We start from the raw sequence: 9,639 nt of genomic DNA, 5'->3' as shown, positions 1-9,639 counted from the left end.
CAGATAGACTAATCTCATAGAAGACCCCCCCCCCCCAAAATGTGTCATGGGAGGCTGGCTCTAGAATGTATAGAATTTCCAGTCATTGCTTTATAGAATTTATTCCCATATAATCATAGAACCACAAGTCACTGGTTCTCTCATTTAATAACGCATTCTGGTCCTTCGAGCTATCTTAGAATTAATCATTATCTTGCATTCATAAAATTATACATTTTATTAGTATTAAACTAGAGCCAGATTTCCCCACACCCACCACATAACCGGCGTATCCATGCCCACCACATAACCGGGGTATCCATGCCCACCACATAACCGGGGGTATCCATGCCCACCACATAACCGGGGGTATCCATGCCCACCACATAACCGGGGTATCCATGCCCACCACATAACCGGGGTATCCATGCCCACCACATAACCGGGGGTATCCATGCCCACCACATAACCGGGGTATCCATGCCCACCACATAACCGGGGTATCCATGCCCACCACATAACCGGGGTATCCATGCCCACCACATAACCGGGGTATCCATGCCCACCACATAACTGGGGTATCCATGCCCACTACATAACCGGGGGTATCCATGCCCACCACATAACCGGGGTATCCATGCCCACCACATAACCGGGGGTATCCATGCCCACCACATAACCGGCGTATCCATGCCCACCACATAACCGGGGGTATCCATGCCCACCACATAACCGGGGTATCCATGCCCACCACATAACCGGGGTATCCATGCCCACCACATAACTGGGGTATCCATGCCCACTACATAACGGGGGTATCCATGCCCACCACATAACCGGGGTATCCATGCCCACCACATAACTGGGGGTATCCATGCCCACCACATAACCGGGGTATCCATGCCCACCACATAACCGGGGTATCCATGCCCACCACATAACCGGGGTATCCATGCCCACTACATAACCGGGGGTATCCATGCCCACCACATAACCGGGGTATCCATGCCCACTACATAACCGGGGGTATCCATGCCCACCACATAACCGGGGTATCCATGCCCACCACATAACTGGGGGTATCCATGCCCACCACATAACCGGGGTATCCATGCCCACCACATAACCGGGGTATCCATGCCCACCACATAACTGGGGGTATCCATGCCCACAACATAACCGGGGGTATCCATGCCCACAACATAACCGGGGGTATCCATGCCCACCACATAACCGGGGTATCCATGCCCACCACATAACCGAGGTATCCATGCCCACCACATAACCGGGGTATCCATCTCCCCCCCCCTGGAGTATGCCCACCACATATCCGGAGTATCCATCCCCCCCCCCCCCTGGAGTATGCACACCACATAAGAAGGGGCTATAAGACTCAATATTTGTACAGCTTAACAAAGAAGTTACTCTTAGATTACAATTTACTAACGCAGTTATCAATACAAACTGAGGCTTTCCATGACGTAATTACACGAAAACAATATACAAATCTCAAGATATAATTGCATCTGTACCGAATACCTATGATTATATTTGTGTATTTAAGAGTTGTCGTTTTTCTATACATAAATTTAATAAAATCTTAATTATTTTATGTCGACTATTTTGTTCCTATTGTTGTTGTTGTTTAAGATTCGCTACTTGGAACAAAAAGTTCCAAGTAGCACGGGCTATGGTGAGCCCGTGCTACTTGGAACTTTTTGTTCCAATTGATGTCTATTGATGTCTTGGAAGTCATAGTGAGACCTGATAGGACTGGTGGGGGGGGGGGGGGGGGAAGGTCGACACTCTGGAGTAGGGAATGGGAACAAAATTGGTACTCCAATGGGGGGGGTTTTGACCATAGTCTCACTAGCATACCATCGGAACTCTATGTCCTCCTAGTCCTGGATCAACAGTCGCAGTGAAGGGACGCTAAGTGAAACAGCCATTACACTCAGTACAGAACGCGCCCTTAACAAAAAGATAGGATTTTTTTCCCCGGCAGAAAGAAAGAGAGAAAATGGACAATAAAACAACGAAACTTGTTGGCCACATTTCTCGCACTTCTAAATTTTGACAAAAGAAAATTATGTTCCCAATTTCGAATTAGAATAAGACAAAATCGCCACTAAAGACACGGACACAACTGGATTTGAAACTGAAGGAAAATGAAATGTAAGAAGAACATGTAAGAGAAAAGAAAAGAGAAAGAGAAACTGAATTCACTAAAGAATTAACAGACTGTGATGGGTGGACCGAGGCACTTCCAAACTATCTGAAAATTGGAAAGAATTGGAAACAGAGAGACAAAATGAAAATTGGTGGAGAAGAGGATTTTCCCGATAATAGTGCAGTGTGGCCAATTAATCTATCTCATAAGATAGAATATTATTCAATCAATAGACGGCGCAATGCCAGTGATATTACTACTCTTGAAGATCAATATCCTGACAGAAACAGATCCAACGGCAGAAATCTGAAATAAACTATTATTACCCTCTAAGCAAATGACTCCAACACTTTTAGCAATTCGTTGCTTTTTCATAAACAAGTAAATATGTAAATTTTTGCGTATGTTAAGTTTCTTTTTTTCTAAATCACAAATAACATTTGTAATGGGACTTTAATAACTGGAGAAATTTAACCCGATGTTGAAAATAGCGAGAATGTTCTCAAGATAATTCCTGATCTATATTAACTAAGAAATCCTATCGATTAGCAATTAGTGAATGTGTGGCCCCAAATATTAATTGATTTGGAATAGAAAGATTTGCGAAAAGCGTTAAGGTGAATCATTGCAACACTGAAATTAATTATGAGTTTGCAAATAGTATTTCGTGGAGAGTAGAGAGTACTAGTAGAGAGTAGTAGTAGAAAGTTGTAGTAGAGAGTAGTAGTAGTAGAAAGTTGTAGTAGAGAGTAGTAGTAGAGAGTAGTAGTAGAAAGTTGTAGTAGAGAGTAGTAGTAGAGAGTAGTAGTAGAGAGTAGTAGTAGAAAGTTGTAGTAGAGAGTAGTAGTAGTAGAAAGTTGTAGTAGAGAGTAGTAGTAGAGAGTAGTAGTAGAAAGTTGTAGTAGAGAGTAGTAGTAGAGAGTAGTAGTAGAAAGTTGTAGTAGAGAGTAGTAGTAGTAGAAAGTTGTAGTAGAGAGTAGTAGTAGAGAGTAGTAGTAGAAAGTTGTAGTAGAGAGTAGTAGTAGAGAGTAGTAGTAGAAAGTTGTAGTAGAGAGTAGTAGTAGTAGAAAGTTGTAGTAGAGAGTAGTAGTAGAGAGTAGTAGTAGAAAGTAGTAGTAGAGAGTAGTAGTAGTAGAAAGTTGTAGTAGAGAGTAGTTGTAGTAGAGAGTAGTAGTAGAAAGTAGTAGTAGAGAGTAGTAGTAGTAGAAAGTTGTAGTAGAGAGTAGTAGTAGAGAGTAGTAGTAGAAAGTAGTAGTAGAGAGTAGTAGTAGTAGAAAGTTGTAGTAGAGAGTAGTAGTAGAGAGTAGTAGTAGAGAGTAGTAGTAGAGAATAGTAGTAGAGAGCAGTAGTAGAGAGTAGTAGTAGAGAGTAGTAGTAGAGAGTAGTAGTAGAGAGTAGTAGTAGAGAGTAGTAGTAGAGAATAGTAGTAGAGAGTAGTAGTAGAGAGTAGTAGTAGAGAGTAGTAGTAGAAAGTTGTAGTAGAGAGTAGTAGTAGAGAGTAGTAGTAGAGAGTAGTAGTAGAGAGTAGTAGTAGAGAGTAGTAGTAGAGAGTAGTAGTAGAGAGCAGTAGTAGAGAGTAGTAGTAGAGAGTAGTAGTAGAGAATAGTAGTAGAGAGTAGTAGTAGAGGGTAGTAGTAGAGAGTAGTAGTAGAGAATAGTAGTAGAGAGTAGTAGTAGAGAATAGTAGTAGAGAGTAGTAGTAGAGAATAGTAGTAGAGAGTAGTAGTAGAAAGTAGTAGTAGAGAGTAGTAGTAGAGAGTATTCAAGGACCTGCAATTGAAAGGGAAACTTATCAAATTGCACATACAATCTCAAGAAATTTAATTGTTGCATAAATAATTATTTCTCATGATGCATTAGCCCATCATAGGCAATCATTTGTCGTTGTTTGTAATGATTTTGTACGTTTAATGGGAAGTGAAGTTAGGAAATTATAAGTTTCTAAAGTTAATGAAAATTTGTATTTATCGATAATTGTAAATTCGACTCCCATTATATCCCACATAGTTCAAGTAACTTTAATCAAATCAAAATCAAAATGTTTATTTAGGTAAGGTACATACATAAAAGAGATTTTACAAAGAGTGATGGATTTATAGTTAGGGCTAGTACATACAATGCCTAAATCAATAATCTTATTGACTTATTGACTTATTGACTTATTGACTTATTAAGAAAATAATCTTTACAACTGTTGACAAAAAGATGTTAAGGAAATATTTTTTAGTTTTCTTCATATCGAGAATCATGTTTCAGCGTATTTGGGAAAAGTTTCCATTGGAATAACTAAAATCTATTGATATCAAAAACTGTGATGGTCAAGCATAAGATAATGGTGAAAACATGTCTGGTAAATACAAGGCATTGCAAGCAAGATTATAAACCACATATGTACCGTAGCCAGAATTGTTTAATCATTGCTAATATTAACAATTGTGACTTAAAAATTGTGTGGGTGTGTTTGCAGCCCGTCCTCTTAAGGTTCTTAACATCAAGAAGCTGCCGTACTAAGGTGCCCTAACCTAACGTACTAGGGGACCCAAAACAGAACAGTATGCCAGTGTCGCAAGCCGCTACCATTTTCTAGTAAGACGGTTTTTGGCCTTAGGTAAATTATACGTTAAAATGCGACGTTCTATTAAGAGGTCGGGTTGTTACATATCACAGCAAGAATTACACTTAATGGCAATTAAAAAATATTCCCGCTATCAACAGGGTGAAACGACCTATAATTAATACTTCCCTCGTTAAATTTAACATTCATACAATCTTACAAGACTTATAATAATAATTCTAAAAATATGCTCTGATTTTACCGCTCTAGTGTGATATTTGGTTATTTCAAAGGTTTCCCCAATACATAAAAGCCAAGAAATATGTCCTTCAAAATTTCGGCTGGGCTCGCGACACAAATTTTCCATCAAAGATTTGGCAATTTTGTCATGCACACTTAAAAAGGTTCCCCGCCCCTGTTCCAGGGGACCTTCAAAGGCTTCCTGTCCCGGCTGACGGGAAATACTGTGGGTTCCAAAATGGGTTTCAGACCTCGTGTTCACATCTTTAATACCATTAACAGTATTACCAACATTCACTCTATATAGGTGTCTGAGTGTGATATATCTTTCAAGTTGTGATTCATTTTCAAATATATTTTAGCATCTTGTTGTATTCGAGTTATTGGTGATAGTTATATGTTTGCATTTTATATATATATATATCACCTCACCAGGGACACTCCGTCATGTCTCCCTCACTCTACACCTCACCAGGGACACTCCCTCATGTCTCCCTCACTCTACACCTCACCAGGGACACTCCCTCATGTCTCCCTCACTCTACACCTCACCAGGGACACTCCCTCATGTCTCCCTCACTCTTCATCTCACCAGGGACACTCCCTCATGTCTCCCTCACTCTACACCACACCAGGGACACTCCCTCATGTCTCCCTCACTCTACACCACACCAGTGACACTCCCTCATGTCTCCCTCACTCTACACCTCACCAGAAACACTCCCTCACTCTACACCTCACCAGGAGACACTCTCTCACTCTACACCTCACCAGAGACACTCCCTCACTCTACACCTCACCAGAGACACTCCCTCACTCTACACCTCACCAGAGACACTCCCTCACTCTACACCTCACCAGAGACACTCCCTCACTCTACACCTCACCAGAGACACTCCCTCACTCTACACCTCACCAGAGACACTCCCTCACTCTACACCTCACCAGGAGACACTCTCTCACTCTACACCTCACCAGAGACACTCCCTCACTCTACACCTCACCAGGAGACACTCTCTCACTCTACACCTCACCAGAGACACTCCCTCACTCTACACCTCACCAGAGACACTCCCTCACTCTACACCTCACCAGAGACACTCCCTCACTCTACACCTCACCAGAGACACTCCCTCACTCTACACCTCACCAGAGACACTCCCTCACTCTACACCTCACCAGGAGACACTCTCTCACTCTACACCTCACCAGAGACACTCCCTCACTCTACACCTCACCAGAGACACTCCCTCACTCTACACCTCACCAGAGACACTCCCTCACTCTACACCTCACCAGGGGACACTCCCTCACTCTACACCTCACCAGAGACACTCCCTCACTCTACACCTCACCAGGGGACACTCCCTCACTCTACACCTCACCAGAGACACTCCCTCACTCTACACCTCACCAGAGACACTCCCTCCCTCTACACCTCACCAGAGACACTCCCTCACTCTACACCTCACCAGAGACACTCCCTCACTCTACACCTCACCAGGAGACACTCCCTAACTCTACACCTCACCAGGAGACACTCTCTCACTCTACACCTCACCAGAGACACTCCCTCACTCTACACCTCACCAGAGACACTCCCTCACTCTACACCTCACCAGGAGACACTCCCTAACTCTACACCTCACCAGGAGACACTCTCTCACTCTACACCTCACCAGAGACACTCCCTCACTCTACACCTCACCAGAGACACTCCCTCACTCTACACCTCACCAGAGACACTCCCTCACTCTACACCTCACCAGAGACACTCCGTCACTCTACACCTCACCAGAGACACTCCCTCACTCTACACCTCACCAGGAGACACTCTCTCACTCTACACCTCACCAGAGACACTCCCTCACTCTACACCTCACCAGAGACACTCCCTCACTCTACACCTCACCAGAGACACTCCCTCACTCTACACCTCACCAGAGACACTCCCTCACTCTACACCTCACCAGGGGACACTCCCTCACTCTACACCTCACCAGAGACACTCCCTCACTCTACACCTCACCAGGGGACACTCCCTCACTCTACACCTCACCAGAGACACTCCCTCACTCTACACCTCACCAGAGACACTCCCTCACTCTACACCTCACCAGAGACACTCCCTCACTCTACACCTCACCAGAGACACTCCCTCACTCTACACCTCACCAGGAGACACTCCCTAACTCTACACCTCACCAGGAGACACTCTCTCACTCTACACCTCACCAGAGACACTCCCTCACTCTACACCTCACCAGAGACACTCCCTCACTCTACACCTCACCAGGGGACACTCCCTCACTCTACACCTCACCAGAGACACTCCCTCACTCTACACCTCACCAGGGGACACTCCCTCACTTTACACCTCACCAGAGACACTCCCTCACTCTACACCTCACCAGAGACACTCCCTCACTCCACACCTCACCAGAGACACTCCCTCACTCTACACCTCACCAGAGACACTCCCTCACTCTACACCTCACCAGAGACACTCCCTCACTCTACATCTCACCAGGAGACACTCCCTCACTCTACACCTCACCAGGGGACACTCCCTCATGTCTCCCTCACTCTACACCTCACCAGGGACACTCCCTCATGTCTCCCTCACTCTACACCTCACCAGAGACACTCCCTCACTCTACACCTCACCAGGAGACACTCTCTCACTCTTCACCTCACCAGAGACACTCCCTCACTCTACACCTCACCAGGAGACACTCTCTCACTCTACACCTCACCAGAGACACTCCCTCACTCTACACCTCACCAGAGACACTCCCTCACTCTTCACCTCACCAGAGACACTCCCTCACTCTACACCTCACCAGAGACACTCCCTCACTCTACACCTCACCAGGGGACACTCCCTCGTCCAACAACACCTTCAGGGAGAGTGTTGTAGAGGAGCTGGTAGTCTGGTATACATTGTAAGACCTTCATGATATATATACAGACCATCTACGCTTCCCTTCTTCAGGAGGCTAACCATAGCCCGTGCTTCTTGCCCCGCTCCTGTGCCAGGTAAGTTACGGGCTCACCATAGCCCGTGCTTCTTGCCCCGCTCCTGTGCCAGGTAAGTTATGGGCTCACCATAGCCCGTGCTTCTTGCCCCGCTCCTGTGCCAGGTAAGTTACGGGCTCACCATAGCCCGTGCTACTTGCCCCGCTCCTGTGCCAGGTAAGTTACGGGCTCACCATAGCCCGTGCTACTTGCCCCGCTCCTGTGCCAGGTAAGTTACGGGCTCACCATAGCCCGTGCTACTTGCCCCGCTCCTGTGCCAGGTAAGTTACGGGCTCCCCATAGCCCATGCTACTTGCCCCGCTCCTGTGCCAGGTAAGTTACGGGCTCACCATAGCCCGTGCTACTTGCCCCGTTCCTGTGCCAGGTAAGTTACGGGCTCACCATAGCCCGTGCTACTTGCCCCGCTCCTGTGCCAGGTAAGTTACGGGCTCACCATAGCCCGTGCTACTTGCCCCGCTCCTGTGCCAGGTAAGTTACGGGCTCACCATAGCCCGTGCTACTTGCCCCGCTCCTGTGCCAGGTAAGTTACGGGCTCCCCATAGCCCGTGCTACTTGCCCCGCTCCTGTGCCAGGTAAGTTACGGGCTCACCATAGCCCGTGCTACTTGCCCCGCTCCTGTGCCAGGTAAGTTACGGGCTCACCATAGCCCGTGCTACTTGCCCCGCTCCTGTGCCAGGTAAGTTACGGGCTCACCATAGCCCGTGCTTCTTGCCCCGCTCCTGTGCCAGGTAAGTTACGGGCTCACCATAGCCCGTGCTACTTGCCCCGCTCCTGTGCCAGGTAAGTTACGGGCTCACCATAGCCCGTGCTACTTGCCCCGCTCCTGTGCCAGGTAAGTTACGGGCTCACCATAGCCCGTGCTTCTTGCCCCGCTCCTGTGCCAGGTAAGTTACGGGCTCACCATAGCCCGTGCTACTTGCCCCGCTCCTGTGCCAGGTAAGTTACGGGCTCACCATAGCCCGTGCTACTTGCCCCGCTCCTGTGCCAGGTAAGTTATGGGCTCACCATAGCCCGTGCTACTTGCCCCGCTCCTGTGCCAGGTAAGTTACGGGCTCCCCATAGCCCGTGCTACTTGCCCCGCTCCTGTGCCAGGTAAGTTACGGGCTCACCATAGCCCGTGCTAATTGCCCCGCTCCTGTGCCAGGTAAGTTACGGGCTCACCATAGCCCGTGCTACTTGCCCCGCTCCTGTGCCAGGTAAGTTACGGGCTCACCATAGCCCGTGCTACTTGCCCCGCTCCTGTGCCAGGTAAGTTACGGGCTCACCATAGCCCGTGCTACTTGCCCCGCTCCTGTGCCAGGTTAGTTACGGGCTCACCATAGCCCGTGCTACTTGGAACTTGTTCCGAGTAGCTGACTCTAAAACAACAACAACATCCCTATAGGAGGAGAGAGGGGGAGAAGAGCTCCACTCCTCCACTCCACTTTCCTCTCTCCTTCTAACATTACGAGAAGAGAGCACTATCTTGAGGTTATCTTGAGATATTTCGGGGATTTTTAGTGTCCCCGCGGCCCGGTCCTCGACCAGGCCTCCACCCCCAGGAAGCAGCCCGTGACAGCTGACTAACACCCAGGTACCTATTTTACTGCTAGGTAACAGGGGCATAGGGTGAAAGAAATTCTGCCCATTGTTTCTCGCCGGCGCCTGGGATCGAACC

Source organism: Procambarus clarkii, chromosome 33 (genome assembly GCF_040958095.1).
Source record: "Procambarus clarkii isolate CNS0578487 chromosome 33, FALCON_Pclarkii_2.0, whole genome shotgun sequence".
Classification (NCBI taxonomy): Eukaryota; Metazoa; Arthropoda; class Malacostraca; order Decapoda; family Cambaridae; genus Procambarus; species Procambarus clarkii.
This window is presented reverse-complemented; position numbering follows the sequence as displayed.